Source organism: Tenebrio molitor, chromosome 7 (genome assembly GCF_963966145.1).
Source record: "Tenebrio molitor chromosome 7, icTenMoli1.1, whole genome shotgun sequence".
NCBI classification, from domain to species: Eukaryota; Metazoa; Arthropoda; class Insecta; order Coleoptera; family Tenebrionidae; genus Tenebrio; species Tenebrio molitor.
This window is the reverse complement of record NC_091052.1, coordinates 10696436-10715961: the sequence shown is the minus strand read 5'-3', so window position 1 is coordinate 10715961 and position 19526 is coordinate 10696436.

Sequence of the window (19526 nt, the reverse complement as noted above, 5' to 3'; positions counted from 1 at the left end):
TACTGTTTTGACATCAATTTTCTTGACGTCCTGTATTAGGGCGTCTGGAAAATCTATCTTTTTAAGAAAAAACAACCTGATTTTCAAGGTAACTCAAAAACTGAAAGGCCCCCTATGCACACTGTCCACTTCTAAGGAAAAACACCCCCGATTTTCAAGTGTTAACAGAAAAGCAGAAAAAATCGTGAAAACACCGTCGTTTTTAAGGTATATTTTAAAAATTAACATTTTTTCAAAGATTTCGCCCTGTTTTTCTATTGGGGGCACTTGAGCACAAAAATGAATAAGGTTTCATCTAAGCGAATTCGTTTCGCTCATGACGACTACGTCCATGAATTCGCAGTCCTGTTTTATAAGGTTAACGACTTTAAAAGAAAATCAATGAATTTTTCCGATGGGGTAAAACACCCTGTCTGTAAAATTGATGTGAAAACTATTTGTTAATGAATAGGATTAGCATAATTATAGAACTATGTCAAAATTAGATGAAGATAAAATTTATTTAAAAGAATTATGTGAGTTGGAAAATTTGGTGTATACCCAAATGGTATACACTCCAGAAAATGACCAAGTCTTTAAGGTCATTTAAAAAATATAGGAGTACCTATACATATTTCAAGTATAAATTCTTTCAGTTAATGAAAGTATGAAAATGTGTAGCATACAGCATACCTTAGGTGAATCACAGACGATTAATTAGTTTTATTATTTGATCGATAAGACCACATTTAAATCCAAAAACTGTCAAGTCAAATTTATCAGATTTAACTAATGTATTCGAAATATCATCAAATTCATAAAACACTTTATCTTTAAAGAAATATAAATTTCTATATCTGAATGCTCTGCTTATATTTGGAGGTATTCCAGCAAATAATTCTGAAATAAGCCCGTTTTTCTTTGATCTAAACAAACACTCATCAAACTCAATATACAAAACTTTATCATAAAATATATATGTTTTTCCAGAATAAGTTCTAAATATCGCATCAATTCTTTTTCCTTTTGGTATTCCTAAATTTTCAATAGATTGACCATTGTATCCACTTTTAACATTAAAACTTGGAAAATCAATTAAATAATATAAATTTTTAACAACTATTAAAACATCACCTGAAGGTCTTTGATAAATATGCGAAACATTCCATCCACAAAGAAAGTTAGATTTGCTAACTAATAATGAAGATAATATTTTCTCAGTTTCTAATGAGGGTTTTACTATTGGGATCCACAAACTAATATCAGATATTTCATAATCATAATTTCCATCAACTTTAGCGTGTGATATATTTTTCACCCTATTTTTACGTAATTCAATGCAAATTTTTCCATTCAAAACTTTGTTACAGTCTCGTACAAATCGAAAAATTTTAGATAAAGGAATAAATTTTGTAATAGTTTTTTCATCTTTTGTTAACGACCATCTCTCTAAATATCCTTTATTGAATGCAGAATTATTTGTGATTTTTGAAATAATAGTTTTTATATCAACGTCTAAATCTTTAAATTTTTCCGATTTATCTTGCGCGTCATATTTGTATTGAGACGTATCTGCTGAATCTGCTGTGTCTGGATACCAACACAATTGTGATGCTGAAGTATCAGAAACATCTCCTGAAAATTCAATCAGATTTGAAATTAACGTAGCAATACCCACATAATTTGTTTCTTCTATCAATACCTCTTCATAGAATAACCTCACATAGTCAAAATCATTTATCCCATTATTTGATATAGTTGCATAATTATTTGGATTGTTTTTAATTTTAGATTTGACAAAAATATAAGCGCCTGATAAATGTTTCCACCCACTTATGTTAGCTTCGAGCGTATACTGTTCAAGTTCTTTCACATTGATATTACTTTCTCTTATTTCATTGTAAGTATAACTTTTTGTTGATTCATCGATTACAGGCATTTCATCAATACGCCATAGGCTGTCCACAACGTTTTCCATTTATTTAAATAAAAAGAAGTCTTTTAGGAAACCTCAGCCTTCAGCAGATTTTTAATAATTTCCTTTGATTTTTTAGTTAATCGCTTGTTCTTTTTTAATCCGTCGCCTCGTAAATGTTCATTCATCGATTTTTCTTTTATTTTGTTTAGAATAGGATTTATTATTTCTTCTTTATAAGTAGAAAACGGCGGTGATTTTACGTATGTAGACGCTATATTTTTAAGCCCTGAAGTTACACCTTGAATGATATCCTCTTTATTATTTTTCCAAAAAGGTTTTAATATATTTAACATCACAGTCAAATAATGAGATTGTACTAAATAAACTAAATTTAAAAAAATTAAAAACCATTGCAAAAAGACTGGGGTTAAGAAACTATTCACAATACAACTCGAAGACTAAATCAGACCTCATAAAATTAATTCTAAAAGAAGAGCTCGATGCTGGCGACTGGTTTAATAAATTAAGTAGACTCGATATTAAAAAATTAAAATCGATTGCTGAAAAACTAGTTATAAAAATAAAGCAAAATAGTAAAAAAACAGATCTAGTGAATCAAATTTCAGATATTGTAAACAATGAAAATTCGGGCGATGCCCTCATGAGAGAAGCGAATTTAAATACTGTTCTTAAAGAAATCGGGTCGCAAAGTTTAGAGGAATTATTAGAGGAAACCATGTCAAAAAACGAATCGACTCAGAATACAACGATAAAAGAATTAAGAAAAATTGCTAAAGAAAAGAATATCAAAGGTTACTCTAAAATGAAGAAGGCAGAATTATTACAAAAAATTAACGACCAACCGTTCGCTTTCGAAGATAGTTATTTTACAGAGTTTTCAAAAAAATCTAAAATTAAAATAATAGAAGAAGAAACAAAAGCTGAATACAGTAAAAAATGGGATAGACACAAAGTTTACTATAAGGTTATATTAGTGGAAGACGAAGAAACATCCGAGTCTGATCTTTCAGACATAATTATGAAAAAAATTACTGTCATTAGAGAGGGATTAAATGAAATGATTAAAATAGTAAAACAGAAAACAAATTTCAAAGAAGGAGATTTAATGAATATAGTGATTAATCATCCTGATCTTTGGAATCCTATTTCCACAGGGTTATCAAGAACTTCTGATATTGACAATTTATTAAACAAAATTCAAAGTATCTTAACTTCAAATCAAGATTTAGATATATACGGTTGTACATTTTATGCTGAAGTAGTTAATATGCCTAGAGGTGCTACTAATGCGAAAAGATTTCTAAATATAGCAGAAGACTCACGAACAAAAAAAAGCATAACACCGATAAAAAACAAAGATAATTTATGTTGTCCAAGAGCTGTTATTGTTGGATTAACTTATCATACAAATATTATACTTGGTAGAGAATATGATCATAATGATATAAGATACATAAGAATGGGAAGAAATTTACAAACTACTTTAGCTCAAGAACTATGTAATCAACTTGGGGAATATAATAGAAATTATTTTACTTTAGATGATATTGCGAATATAGAAAGATTATTAAATATTCAAATAAAAATCGTAGCAGCCGAATGTTTTAATTCTATAATACATATATTCAGGACTTGAAAAAGATGTAAAAGTTTATTTATATAAAAATGGAAATCATTTCGATACAATCAATAGTATGACAGGTTTCTACGGTCAGTCTTATTATTGTGAAAAATGTGATAAACCATATCAAAATAAAGACGGACATAAATGCAAAACGAAGGATAAAATATGCGTAATGTGTTTCAAGTCTAATCACAAAGAAGACTCTTCAAAAAGAATATATTGTGAAAAATGTAATAGATATTGTTTTAATCAAAAATGTTTAGAAAATCATTCAGAAGTTTGTGAAAGATTTCATAAATGCTTAAAGTGTAATAAAATACTCAAAAGAGGTGATAAAATGGTTGACGAAGGTAAAAAAATGATTGAAGAAGGAAATAAAATAATTGAAGAAGGAAATAACAAAAAGGGTAATCAAATCATTAAAAAAGGTAACAAAATGATAGAAGAGGGTAGTAAAGAACACAGATGTGGATGGGAAAAATGTCGAAATTGTTATAAAGAAGTTGAAATATTAAAACATAAATGTTATATGCAATGGAAACGACAAAAAGGTGGAATCTGTCAAACAACAATGAAAGACGGTGATAAAATATATAAAGTAAAAGGTTGTAAAAATTGTGATAGAAAAGGTTGTACAGCAATGTTTCCTGATAAAACAAACATGAGAGTAAAATATCACATTTATCAATGTAAAGATTGTAAAAATTGTGTTAAAAAACCGTTGGATGATGAAGAACCTTTTGTGTGTGTTGACTGTGGTTCTAGAAAGCATACAAATAATTGTACCTATACAGAAAAATATTTATTCTTTGATTATGAAGCGATGCAAGAAACAGGCAAACACATCGCTAATTTAGTTATATCTCACGATTTTAGCGGAAATGTTAATTCTTTTAAGAGTAACGAAGATTTCTGTAAATGGTTAATTTCTAGAGATCATCGAGGACACACAGCTATTGTACATTATTCTAAAGGTTATGATTCTTACTTTATTCTAAAATATTGCGTTGAAAACGGTATTAAACCTTTCTGCGTAGGGGAGACCGGGGTTGGTTGGTACAAATTTTACGTTTGATTTTTTTACATTTTCCTTAGAAACTTAAATAAAAACTAGTTAGTCGGAAATGGAATCTACTTGATTTGAGCAGGTTTCTAATATATTGAATTATATATCGCACGAAAGACACAGACAAAAAAGATTTTTTTTTTCAAAGTTGACATATGTACCAACCTACCCCGTACATGGGGCAGGTTAGTACACTTGATGGGGATGGTTGGTACAACCTGTATTACTGAGTTTTACACTTCATAACGAATAAAATAATACCATAAAAAACACTCGTAATAAAAACTCATTTAAGGGTTTGGATATAAAAAAACAGATAGGTATGCTTACCTATCTGTTTGGAATGTAATCAAATCAACTATTGTTTGTGGTACATTATTATTTAATGAATTAATTTCTTCTGGGGAAAATTTTAGACAGTACCTACGTAATGTCGTTAATGGTATCTCAAAATCTCTAGATGTTTCCCTTAAACAATGCTGATCTATTTTTACAGATCTCACAGCTCTAAGCATAATATCATGTGGGGTTAATCCCCTACGTGATTTTTTATTATAAGTTCGCATGGCAGATCTGTAATGGCTATAATAATAAAATAAATATCTAATGAAACAAATAACAATGAAACACAATAAGTATTGCTTAACTTCGGGGAAGGTGGATACAGTACCAACTGACCCCGGCGGTAATGTACCAACCAGCCCCATCGCCATGTTTTTCTTTTAAAACGTTACAGCTCATGATAACGTAGGCTAAATGCGTGTTTAAATGTATGGCAACGAAGCAAAATTAATACATATTAATCACTTGGCACCATCAGCACTAATCCCAGATCATGCAATAATGTATCAAAAGTTGTATGTAATTGAAAATATTTACTTATCGGTGACTAAAACAGAAAACAACGAATAACTTTTTAACAAATAAATTGATGATGCTGCCGCTTTGTATCCACTCGTTTGAGAATCTTATAAATGAACTTGCACAGCCGCAGCGACATCTGCAGCATAGAAGCGGAAATATTAAGCCTGTACCAACCTACCCCTGTGTCCAACCAGCCCCGGTCACCCCTATATAGTGGATCTAAAATAATGTTAATGGAAATAAAATCAATTAATTTAAGAATTATTGATAGTAGTAATTTTGTTCAAGGACCTTTAAAAAACTTCCCTAAAACATTCGGTCTAAAAGAACTTAAAAAAGAATATTTTCCACATTTCTTCAATACAACAGAAAATCAGAACTATATTGGAAAAATACCTGATACAGAATACTATGGTGTTAATTCTCTGAAACCAAAAGAAAGGGAAGAGTTTTTAGAATGGCATAAGCAAAAAAGGAAAGAAAATTATTTGTTTGATTTTAAAAAAGAACTTTATGATTAATGTAATTCTGATGTTGATATATTAAGAAGAGGATGTCTTGAATTAAGAAATCAGTTTCTAGAAATTGCGAATATAGATCCTTTTAGATATATTACTATTGCAGGTGTTTGCTTGGCTATACAGGGTGTGTCAAAAGTCGCGGATACGCTCTTGGAACTTGGAAGTATTCACTTTCGAGTATCCACTACGGTTGTTAGTTTTATTTTATCTAAATTCGTTGAGACACAGTGAGCTTTCAAATGTTAGAATAAGAACCTATCATAATTGAAATTATCTGTGTTACAAACAAAATAGGTGTTCGAAACGAATCAAAAATAAGTTAAGAACAACTCCTAGTGGTTATAGCGATAAGTATGTTAAAATTAGTCTTCTTCTTTGATGTTAAAGTTTGAGGAAAAATGTCCGAAAACCATTTGGAAACATGCTTATATCACTTGGTAGGCATCACTGAACCCGTGTTTAAAAGGCTGTCCGCGACTTACGACACACCCTGTATATAGATCAAAATATATTAAGAAAGATACAATAGCTGTTGTTGATAATCTGAAAAAAGATCAATATTATCAACAATCAATTTCATGGTTAAATAGTTTTCATAATCCAAATATAAAACACGCATTAAACAATGGTGAAGTGAAAATATGTGGATCAAAAGTTGACGGATTTGATAAAAAATCCAATACTGTTTACCAATATCACGGGTGTTTTTGGCATGGTTGTACTAAATGTTATAGTTCAGATTTTATTAATAATAAGAATAAAACAACTATGGAAGATCTTTATGAGAAAACAATAGAAAGAAGTGAGGAATTAAAAAAAGCTGGTTATAACTTAATAGAAATGTGGGAATGTGAGTGGACGAAGTCAAAAGAATATAAGAAAGAAATGAAACAAATTGAAGAAGAAATTAAGGAATTGGAAGAACTTAATCCTAGAAACGCATTCTTTGGAGGAAGAACGAATGCAACAAAATTGTGCGTTAAGGGGAAGAAAATGAAATATATAGATATTTGCAGTTTATATCCAACAATACAATGTTACGATGATTATCCAGTTGGACATCCTACTAAAATATTCAAACCTCGTACGTATAATTCAGATTGGTATGGTTTAATAAAATGTGCAATTTTACCACCAAAAGGTTTGTGTCACCCCGTTTTACCTGTTAAGAATAAAACCAAATCTGGTGATGAAAAACTAACATTTCCATTATGTCAATTGTGCGCAAAATTAAATAATCAAAAAGATAAATGTTCTCATACGGAATCTCAAAGAATTATCAGAGGAACCTGGTGTACCAACGAAGTAAAAAAAGCAATTGAAAAGGGTTACAAAATAATAACTATTGATGAGGTTTGGCATTTTTACGAAAAATCATCAAATTTATTTAAAGGATATGTGAAAGCGTTTATGAAAATTAAATTAGAAACAAGCCCTTGGCAGGATGATTTTGAATCAGAAGAAGAATATAGAAAAGCTGTAAAAGAAAATCTAGGTATTGAATTGGGTAAAATAGAAAATAATCCTGGAAAGAGGGCTGTTGCGAAAATATGCTTAAATTCCTTATGGGGTAAATTTGGGCAAAGACAAAATATGGGTGCAACAGAATATGTTACAGATGTTAAAAGGTTTTATGAAATTTTATTAGACGAGAAACTTGATAATATACGTATAAACGATATAAATGAAAATATGTTACAAATTGATTATAAGTTAAAAGATTACTATATAGAAAATGATTTCAATACCAATATATTTATAGCTGCTTTTACAACTGCAAACGCAAGACTAAGATTATACAAAATGTTAGATATATTAGGAAAAAGCGTAGCATATTATGATACAGATAGTATTGTATATATAGATGATGGAAAAAACACTGTTAAAACAGGCTGTCTATTGGGAGATTGGACAGACGAATTAGGTAAAGGCGTATGGATAATAGACTGGGTATCAACAGGCCCAAAAAGTTATTGTTATAAGACTAATACAGGTAAAGTTGTTTGTAAAATAAAAGGATTTACATTAAACTATGAAACGTCTGAAAAGATTAATTCCGATAGTATAAATAATATTTTAGAAAACAAAGACAGTAAAATCAGTACACAATATAATCGAATTACCAGAGATACTAAAACTAAGGAACTCTTAAATAAAATAGAAACAAAAGAATTTGGTTTTGTTTATGATAAGAGGGTTATTTTAGAAAACTTTGATACAATACCGTTTGGATATTAATCGTTTATTTATAGTAGGTACTGTTACGTTATAAATTACGCTCCCGAAACTGGGCAACCCTGTTACCGGTTACAAATCCGGAATGTTCAGGGGTATAACGAACAAGTCGTGGCTTCGACTCGGTTTACTATGCGAACCACGAGAAACGCCGACTGAAGCTGAAAAATTGGTGAGAACAGCCCGGAGTACGGGAAATGATACACAATCTTCCAACTAATCGTTTATTCAGATGTCAACAATGAAAATAATGATATAAATGAAAAAGAAAAACAACGAAGCCTGACTAGCCTTATGGCGTGTACAAAATTGAATAACCTAACTCCTCGGAGGGTCCTCCGGGTCCCAGATAGTCAACGAACGAGTACCGGCAAAACAATAAAAAAAAATCCTTTCTTTAGCGAAGGAGGAAGGCCGACTGATCCTACGTAACGTCGCTATTCGGCTACGCCGCCCGCATAAGCGGGGAGGTCCTCCAAGTCTTCCTTCGCTCCAAAAAAAAAAATGAAGTTAAGATGTTTTTCTCCGGTACGGACCGGGAAGAACCCGCGCAAAAAAATGTTCGGTGAGCGCGATACACAATTCCTGGCGAGGTCACTCACGGATTGATAATCGTTCGTGAATATAAAAACCCGACGGACTTGATAAGGAAATTTTTTCTTAAGTTAGTACGATTAATGAAATGACGCGCCTTATGACAAAACTGCAACTTTAACAGTGGAACAAATTATAAATCCTAAACGCGATATTTAAATTAAATGAATTTGATAGAACTTTTCACCCGTCGAAATAATGAGTGACAATGGAAATTTGACTATAGTTAAATACAAACGCTCAATTAGTTCGACGGAGTGACAAAATTACAACCGAAACTTTGGGAAGCCACGGCCTGTGGAAAATGGGGTGTCACCACTGCTCCTGACTTGCTGGAGGGTAGATCCGGCACCTTCCGGTGAGTCCGGGGACGACCTGGACTGACAGGACCCGATGAGATCCCGATCCGCAAAAGCGTTCGGTCTGGAACCTTCCGTAGTGAAGTCCGTGATCCGCTTGGCGATGTGGGCGGTGGTACTTAGACGAATCGTCTCCAACGGCCCTCGTGAACTCCACTACGTCGTCTCGTCGGCCCTGCAAATTCACTCGATCACTGTCCCCTTGACTCTCCCCAGGCACTGACAACACTCCCGGCAAAAGGTCGTGAAAAATCCCCGTTCTGTCTCTGGTTCCCCCGATTTATAGCTTCCACCCCCTCTGTGCGCAGATTTTTCGGCGGAAGTCCGAGTACGTTTCCGTCGCGATGGATTCTAGAACATTCTAGAAAAATCGAGAAGATTTACAATCGCGCGGCGATTTAAATCGTAACAGTACGTACATTAACTTGTTATAGTTTTTGAGACACATTAAATAAAAAAAAAACATTAAATAAAAAAATAATAATTTTGAAGAAGTTATTTATCTATTGTTTTTATTCCATCATATTACTTATCATACCAATTGGAAATTTAATGTACAAATAATAATTGAAGACTTGTTAAGGTCTAACCTATTTATGGGAAGTTATAAATCTTTTGAATTTTGAAATATACATAAATTGCATGCAGCAGTAGTGTTAAATTGGTTGCCTATCTCGGAAAATTAATACTGGGGTGTGTTCAGATTTGCAAAGCTTGATCGTGCGAAAGTGAATCCTAGTGAAATTAAACTGTTACGCCAAATGTGAACGGCTTTGACGGTTTGTCATGTCATCAACAACTGTCACTGTCAGCTGCTGTGTTGTTCACTCACATTTAGAGGTTATTAATGTTATTATATTTATTATAAATAGTAAAACCATAGAGTAAAACATGGATATAGAAAAAATAGGAACTTTAATTGCTGTCAGATTTCTCTTTACAAGCTTAATCTTCGATTTTGAAGAGGCTAGTTTCAGCCTCTGTGCTGATTGCGCATGCGGAACGTTTCTCATCTACCTCGGTCACAGATTACTCATATAAACAGATAGTGCACTCGGACCTCGAATTGTTTCCAGTTTCAGTGCGCAAGTCTCTGTTTTGGTTCGCACGAATTTAAAAACCTGTTTCGTTGGTTTTGTAAATAAATACGATAAAGAAGAATTTTCCGTTAAATTATTCGCTAAAACTGTATGTCCACATGAGAATTTATTATGCATTAAAATATTACAACCGCAACATAAATTGTCCAACAGAAAGTTATTGAATGTATCGCATTTGTGACTTTGTGAAGCATTTATTTGAGGTAGTGTAAAAGATAAAACGGCCTAACCCAGAAAATATAGAAATATACTCGTGTACTTAATAGAATAGTTATAATTGACTATAACATAATATCTTTAGAACCAAAGCCTAATAATAACTTAATTGGTATAAATAAAACTGTGGCTTAAATTCACTACAACAAAATTTAAACTTATTTCATGCCACAATTAAGTCTGTATGGGTTAGCCCGTTTCAATTTTGACTGTTTTATTTAGAATAATTGATTTGTTTGAATTGTATTCCTTTTTTTTATTTTTTTTTTCTTTCTGAAAAATATATTACGTTAATATTTTATTCTGGTTTTATTTTCTGTATCATTTTTATGGACATAACATCAATAGAATTGATTAGAACTCATATATTGGTTTTATTTGCTTTATTTACAATTTTAGAATTCCGCGTCGATCGGTTCACATTTTAAATTCGCGCGAACCAAACGAAAGCTACCGCGGCAAGAATCTTGGACCGCTACAATCAATGCATTGCTGGTCAAGTGCACTATCTGCTTATATGAGTAATCTGTGCCTCGGTGAGATGGGCGAAAAGTTGTTGTTCGCTCTATAAATTTGAACGTTTGGAATCATCACACTTGGATAATTTTTTTGGAAATATGAACGGCTTGAGCTACAAAGTGCGACGTCGAGTGACAAATCTGAACGCAGCCCTGGTTTTAGGGCTTGGCTTATGGGTTCGGGTTGTGCAGGATACATTAATCACAAAAGTTAATGAGCTGAACCTCAAAAGCCAAAACACAGTTTAGCGCCAAGACAAGAACAGCATAGCATAACAAAACTGTAGAACTGTACCACCGACAGTAGACACCACAGAACACCTAAGCTTAGTAGACACTATCCAAATCCATAAACACTATCTAAATTTGGCACGACCACAAAACTCCGCCCTTTCTTGTTTATTGGTCGGCACCAAACGGCACATTGCGTTTCTTAATGTATCCTGCGTATGTGCAGTTTGCCCTTGTGTAGTCAGAATTAAGATAAAGAAGAATATAAAAAGCGTGGTAAAAGCCAGTTATCTACATTTTTGTTGTTGATAAAATGGATATGGAAAAAATGTTAGAAGAATATCGTCAAGCGCAGCGGATACGAATTAGTCGTAAATTAGCCAACAAAGCAATGACATTGGTTCAATTCAAAAAAGTAGAAGTCCAAGACGGCAACGGTCCACGTTTTAAAGACGTCACAATGGAGATCAGGAAAGGGACACTTCCAGATCCAGGCGTAGTTTTGTTTTATAATAAAGCTGCCAAATTTAATCTCATCATAGTGGGTTCTTCATTTATTTTTAACGATAAATTACCATGTGAAAAGCAATTAAAAATAATATTCGATGAAGAAGAAGGGGAAGAAGAGGGAAGAGAAGACATCCATTTAACTTTTGCCACGGCAGATCTGAAAGATGAGTGTGCGGTGGCTTTAGTAAGCTATTTGGACTTGAGGTGAGAAATCAATCTAGCAAATCTATTTTATTTGTAGCAACCGCTCAAGTCCACTTGTATAATCTAAGAAGAATCCTGAAGGATCATCTGATAAATCATTATAAATTTCAAAATTAATGTAAATTAAAAATAAAATCATTTGCATTAATTGACAAATGTATATTTTCCAACACTTAAATCAAAAGGATGGAACGCAAACAGGACAAAATGACGAATTTTAAATGTTTTCAAAGGTGAATCAGTTTCGCCGAAATCGTATTCATGTGTACTGAAGTGGCCCAATAAAAAAACAAAGTCAAAATGCTTAAAAAACAAAGAGTCTGGATGTGCCTTATGTAGGTATTAATTTTTATCAAAATTTTGTTCAATGGGTTGATTTCCTGAATCATTAAATTTGAACTGTTGTGTTGAATAGAAAAAAATGTTCTGAGGGGCCGTATAAATTTTGCACTTTTCGAGTTACCTTGAAAATCAGTAGCGGCTCGTCAAGATCAAAACCGGGTAGGCACTAGCAATTTTTTTGGTCAGTTTTTTCGCGTTATTTTTTTTTGACCTTGCACCAGTTAAACGGTGGTGATGGATATAATGCTTATTATTACAAAGGTGAGACGTAATTTCAAGATGCTTCACTTTTCCCTAACCTGGACGTTTTGAAAATGACAGTAACATTAAGAAAACAATATCATGCATTGGGTTTATTATGGAAAATAAACGACAACTCTTGCTGGCACAAAAAAATTGCAATATAAATTAGACTTGATAATTTCACGATTTTCCCGTACGCTATTCTTATCTAAACTTTTCTAAAAAAACGAAAAAGAACGAATTTACAAGCAAAAGCAATATGCTCTTTACTCTTATTGTGCTTCTCTAATGCACGCCCTAAATCGTTCAAATCAGAATACCCTGTTTTTGTCCACACTGTCTCATTATTAGTCACGAATAGAATAAAAAAAAAGTTTTTTAAGTAATTTACTGCCAACAAGCCAATCATATTTTCCGTACCTACCACGAATTAGTAAATGCACTATTCTGTTTACCAGTAGTTACCAAAGTTTTACTTAGATCAGTTACATCAGGACAAGGTCTCTTTAACTGTTTAATCTACATAAAACTTATCTGCGTAGGAAAGTTTACAAGACCGGCATTTATTTATCAAAAAATCGAGATCGACGTTAACAGGAACGACAACCGCCTCTTGTTCTTGACTGGTACTTGCCATTGAGATCATTTTTATTAAATTGCTACTTACCTACTTACCATCACTAAGCCTGCATAACCTAACTAAACCGCAATGTTTAACAACAACAACATTAAATTTCAACTTCTGTTCGAGGTCGAGCTGAAGGAACGCATGATTCACGCCCGCGCCGCTTCCCAACCTTTTCGACACAACCATTGTGTCCGTTAATCGCTCATAGTCACAATAATCATAATATAAAATAAAATTTTACGACTACAATGAAAATGACAAAACTACCGAGGCATAGCCTCGAGTTGCACTTTACTAACACGCAGTAACCAGTAACAGTGTATGACGGGTTGATGGTATTCAGTTCTTTATTCCACCAACCACACAGCTTAGGCGGAAAAATGAAGTGGCATAGTCTACGGTGCCTCTACGGTACGCTGAACGCTCTGAATAAGTCTACGCTCTGGGCTCTGCAGTCCGAAGCGAAGGGGCCGAATGCAAAACGCGCCAAATACAAAATACATAATCAAATTAACACATGCAACAGTTATTCTTCGATAATAATTAATTCAATGTAGATACAAAATAAAAGTATACAAACATAAAAATATTTTTATACTAAAAAAAATCAAAAATTATCTATTAAAAAAGATTTTGGTTAGTAAAGTATTTGGTGAGGCACTGCCTCCCCTGCCTACCCGGAGAAGCTGCCCCTGTTGAAAATCAGGTTGTTTTTTCTTAAAAAGATAGATTTTCCAGACGCCCTAAAACAAGGCGTCAAGAAAATTGATGTCAAAACAGTATTTATTAACGAACCGGGTTTGTATTTATTAATTATGAAATCTAAATTACCACAAGGCATCGAGTTTCAAAAATGGGTTTACGCTGGCTTTAAAAACGGGGGCGTATTCACGATTTTTTTTGCTTTTCTGTTTACCCTTGAAAATCAGAGTGTTTTACCTTAAAAAGTGCTGTGTGCCATAGGGGCCTTCTTACTACTGGCAACGGGTGGGAGGTTTTATTCTAAAAGAAAATAAAATTTTTGTTGCTTGTAAACAAAAAAAAAATCCGGAGGTCGTTAGAGGCGTATTGTTGTAATTTCAATAAGCATTAAATTATTTTTTAAGCAGATTAAATAACGGAGTCGGCCAGGTCTTGAATTAGGAGGATGATTTCCGGAGAAGTAATCTTTACAAAATTCTCTCATGGGTAAATATCGTTTGTATTTGTCCTAAATCCTGGTTTAATTAAAAATTTTATCGTTGGAGAAAAACTGAGAAATAATTCAAACGACCACCGTAAACGCTGAAAGTATTAATTTAACGAAATGTTCCGCTGGTACGACAGAACAAACTCAACAAAAAGTGAGTTTGAAAATTTGCTGCCACCAATTACATTTTAACAATGCACTTTTAATCAGAGTGCAATTATCCAGGTCGAGCTGGTCGCATCACATTTTACTTTGAAGCATTAACGTGGAAGCTCAACTTTTGTGCAGTAATGAAGTTGAACATTACTGGAACTGAAATGATGTAAAAGTCATCATTTTAATCAAAGCAAAGTTTACACAGCTTCAGAAACTACTTTCGTGAAATGAGAAAATTTCCGTAAATAAATACACTCGCTTTTTAATTTACGAGTAACGAAACGTCAGTCAGTAGATTTAATCTTTATTACAAGTGCAGGTTTTAGTATCAGTGCTTTTCTCGAAGGAAAAAATGTTTTTTCTCCAGAAACAACTCCGGCGAAAGAGAAACGCATCAATATATTTGAATGAAATTTCATTTCTTTGTTAGCGCAACTTCAAAAGGAAGTTAAGTAGTTTCCTCCGTAAATACAATTTTTTAAGGGGAAAGGATATGAGTTTCGCGAAATTAGATCAAAGTATAAGGTTTTTCGATTATTATATCGATAACGTGACATATGATTTATACCATAAAAGCGAATGAAAGAAACATCCAAGGTAAATATTTTCGCAAAAATAATATGAAGTTATTGGCAAATTTTTTCTGACAACAATACCTATTTGTTTTCGTTAGCCGAACCACGAGATTGAAACGCGACTACGGAAATGGAAGACTTTAGCATTCAGGGGAGTTTGTAATTTTTTGACATTTAATTATTTTGTCATATCAGCCTGGCAGTGCCGTCGACATTTCAGTAAACTTACAGTACCTACTTACATTAGTTTTATTTCGAGATATTATTTGCAACGAGGCGAAGTTCTTGTTTGGAAACGAAATACATATTTGTACAAATCCGATTCGATTTAGATTAAAAACATTACTCATCGAGACATTTCATATTATCGATGGTTTTAAATGTCAAAATGAGTAATAAATCAGTTTTCATTTTTATGATGAATAAGTAAATGAAAATTTGTCAGTCGAGTAAAACAATTTATTTTTGCCTTGGGAGTCACAAATGTCAATCAATTTTTCTGTTACTATTCATTTTCGATATGTGGTTTTCCTAATTCCTCGCTTGATTTCCCGACAAACATGCGTTGCTATTGAATTTGACGAGTTATCGAATAAGGCAAACCCTTCGGAACCGGGAAATAAAACAGCACAAATCACATAAAACATTCTTTTATTTCTGGATACATTGTACATTTTTGCAATTAAAATGATGATGAGGTCCGACGAGACTCACGTAGAAAAAATTAATTTAAACAGTCGAGTTGAGACTTAAACTAGGATAAAACTAAGACATTTCATTTCTGGATTGCAAACAATCGCCTGACATCGTGCAAAATTTATTGCAACGACGATAAATTAATTTCTGCGTAATTTCAGGATTACCTCGACAATCTCTTTAATTTAAATGTATGGAAAGGCAGCGAAATTAGTTCAGGTCGGTAGGTACTAATGAGCATAAATTTTATTTTACGTGGGCATACGCGATGAAATCTAATTGTCGAAACCGGAGTGATGACTTGTGCCTTTTGTCTTATGATTAAAGTGATTACATTAAATTTTATGTACAAAGGTGATTATTTTGATTTGTTTACGAACGCAAAAAGGAAAACGCACACAGTCATATAAAATCATGTTTATGGACGTTGTATTTTAAAAACGCTACGTGATATTTCAAGTCCCTGACTCGTTTACAAATTAAACATCGTCCACTTTATACCAAAATAGTCTTTTATGCTTGCAAGAGATAGCGTTTGTATTTCCCCACGTTTGAAGGTGTGCAATCAATGGCATGATTCGTGATTGATTACAGCATTGTACATTCTAAAGCAACGAAAAATTCAACAATGAGTGACAGTATTCACAAATGCACCACCTATCACTCCACTCCACCTCCGAATTTCAGATTGAAAGAAATTCGAACGTTCCAGCGTGAAAGGGGTGCATTTTATCTTAAATTATGTCTAACAATAGTATTAATACGGCAGTGTAGTGATGACTAGAGCTGAGTTATCTTAAAAAATGAACTGAAAACGTATTTAGAATGTGTCCACTTGATGACTTGGTGACCATATTTTCAATGCCAATTTTAAATTTGCTTATTTTTGTTTTTGAATTTGACTTGAAGTATAAGAGAGACGGTGTTGAATGACGGTTTGTTGCACAAAAGATTTCTTGGTGATTGTGTAAAGATGTTCCTCTGTCAAAGTACATTCTGCCCGAATAATGATGACATTCCTTTTTGCAAGAGAAATACATACACCGAAAGAATGTCGTATTAGAGGAGAAAGGAGCATTCAATATTAACGATCTGCGCTGTATGTTTGTGTGTTGTCGAATAATAAATAAGAATAATTTAAGGCCGCCTACAAAAGAGCGTTTTATTGAAGAAAATATTATGCAAATCTGAAAGTCGTACATCATAATGTCACCAACAGTGCTACCTAATAATAGTGTTGGTGGTTTCACATTCTAAACACGCTGTTAGTTCGATCGTATCGGAAAGATGCAATCAAATAATGTACCCTGTGATGAGATTTGTAGTTTGAAGATAAAAAGATGGGATGGCCATAAAACTAGAACTTATCCATTGACTAGAAGGAAGATGGGCGCGTAGATAGAATTGGTCCTGAATTTATGTACAAAGAGGATCTAAACTAGAGTCACTACCACACAGTGTTTTTGTAAATAGTTCAAGTATCACATTCGGGGTTATCAGCACATTTATTTGCTCCCACCCGTAAATCGAACTTTAGAGTTACACAGTAATTGGGTCCAAGTGTCGCAGAACGTCAACGCTGAAATAAAGGAATGCGCTCGAACGGAATTAATGAAACTCATGGAAAATTTTCACGGATCGACTCAACTTTTAGATTAATTTTGAGACCTGTTGGTTGCGAACTTCCCTACACCACGTCACTAGTATTTCGACGGACATGCTTATTTGCTCTCAAGCAAGACCTTCGTTAATTAAGCGCAAACATATCACACGTGCACTAGCGAAAATGTTTCCCGAGGCGTAACCCGTTCGGGAGGATCAACTTTGGGGTAGTCAGTTTCTGGAAATGGGGCGCCCGTACTGGGGTAAATTGTAGTGATCTTTTATTCAAGAGGTACACATGAAAACTTGCACGGGATTCCATTAAATAAAATCTGCTAAATGTAGATTTGAGCTGGGAATTACGTCGTGCGTCAGGTTAAAACAAATTGGGGGAATTGGTAAAAAATTGTTGAAGCTCGTGATCAATTGAAATTCCGTCAGTGATAATATTTGTTTATGAGCCTGCAACGCTTTTAATGGATTTATTGACGGTCACTTGAAAATACGAATGTTGCCAGCGCCGAATAACAATTCAAATTCACGAAGAATGAATAATGCATCGACTCGAGCATGTATAAATGAAGATTTTACTTATTCCTGAGAACAGGAGATTAATTTTTTTAATCATTTTTCCAATGCGATAGTCGATCAGTCACGTTCAACTCTGACCGACGTAAAAATGTTCACATATTGAATTTTATTTTTCCCGTAATGTTTACTTTACTCCTAGCTTTCATTTACTTTTACGATAGAAACTAAATGTGTCGTCGCGACGTGTAATCGAAAAATACATTTATCTCGATTTAGTTTTCTTTATTAAAAATATTAAAGGCCAGTTTATAGAAAGAGAATTAATTATTTTATTCGAATTAAATTTTAATGCGCGATTAACCCATGAATCCGAAATTTCGATTGGTTCAATCTGATCACGTGTTCAGTTGATTTCGCATTTGATTACGATTAACTTAATTTCGCTTCTGTAAACTGGCCCTAGAGCTAACAACTGACTATTTTTTCCAAAAATGTTTCGTATTAAGTAACTAGTGAAAAATAGATTCGGATAGAAAGTCGCATTTTATGTTTGACGTTTAAAAATTTGACAATTTGTTTGAAAAAATCAAGAATGTACTTCTCGTAACTAAGGAAACAAAACGGAGACAAGTGAAACTCAGTAAATAAACAACGCCATTACTGTAACAAAGTGTTGTGTGAAACTGTTTCAAAAAATTGTGTCAAAAACGTTCATATAGAGCTACCAAATGATAATTTCCGGTTTTTAAGAACTTAATTAATGAAATCGACAAAACATTCGAAGGTACGGCCCCTCAAATTACTTTATAAGACTCATGATTTTTTTATGGAAAGGAGCTATTGTAATTGTAATTCCTTTAAAAATCACTACGGCTAGAAGCATTTCTGTGAAATTAGTGGTATAATTCATTGATTTTCATAACGGCAATGGTCTCTGCTTGTTTAGAAACTAAAACTGACTAACGAAATTTATTACGTGACTTTCGGTATACCTCAAATGTGAGATTTAAAAAGAAACAGCAAAAGGGGTTGATGTTTTAAATACAGGGTGTCCCAAAAATGGCGTACTAACGGTGCACTACGGTGTGGAAGAGATTACCGCAAACGCCAGAAAAATGCTAAAAAAATTCTATTGGGCTTATTTTCTGATTTGGCGGTCTTTAAATGTGGCACTTAACAGGTCAATTATTTTGAAATATATGTATGAAATTGTCATGACAGCTACGTCTAATCGTACATATTATCACAAAATACAAGATCACTCACTATCAATATCTAATCCTGCATAATAGAGAATTTTGAAGTTTTGGAAATCGAAAAAATTATTTTAAATCCTCTACGGTAACATTGCAAGGTAATGATGTATGAATATATCATTGTTTACATTGTATTATTGTTAATAATAATAATAAAAATAATAGATTTTTTTGTCGGAAACATTTTTTCCATATTTTTTTCATGTACATTTAAGCATCCTCGATAAGGTAGTAAGTAGTTTGTACGCCATTTTTGGGACACCTGTATATCGAAAAATATATGTATTTCGAAAATTGATTCAAAATATATACAGGTGTTTTTCAAGTACATGTACAAAAAAATACTAT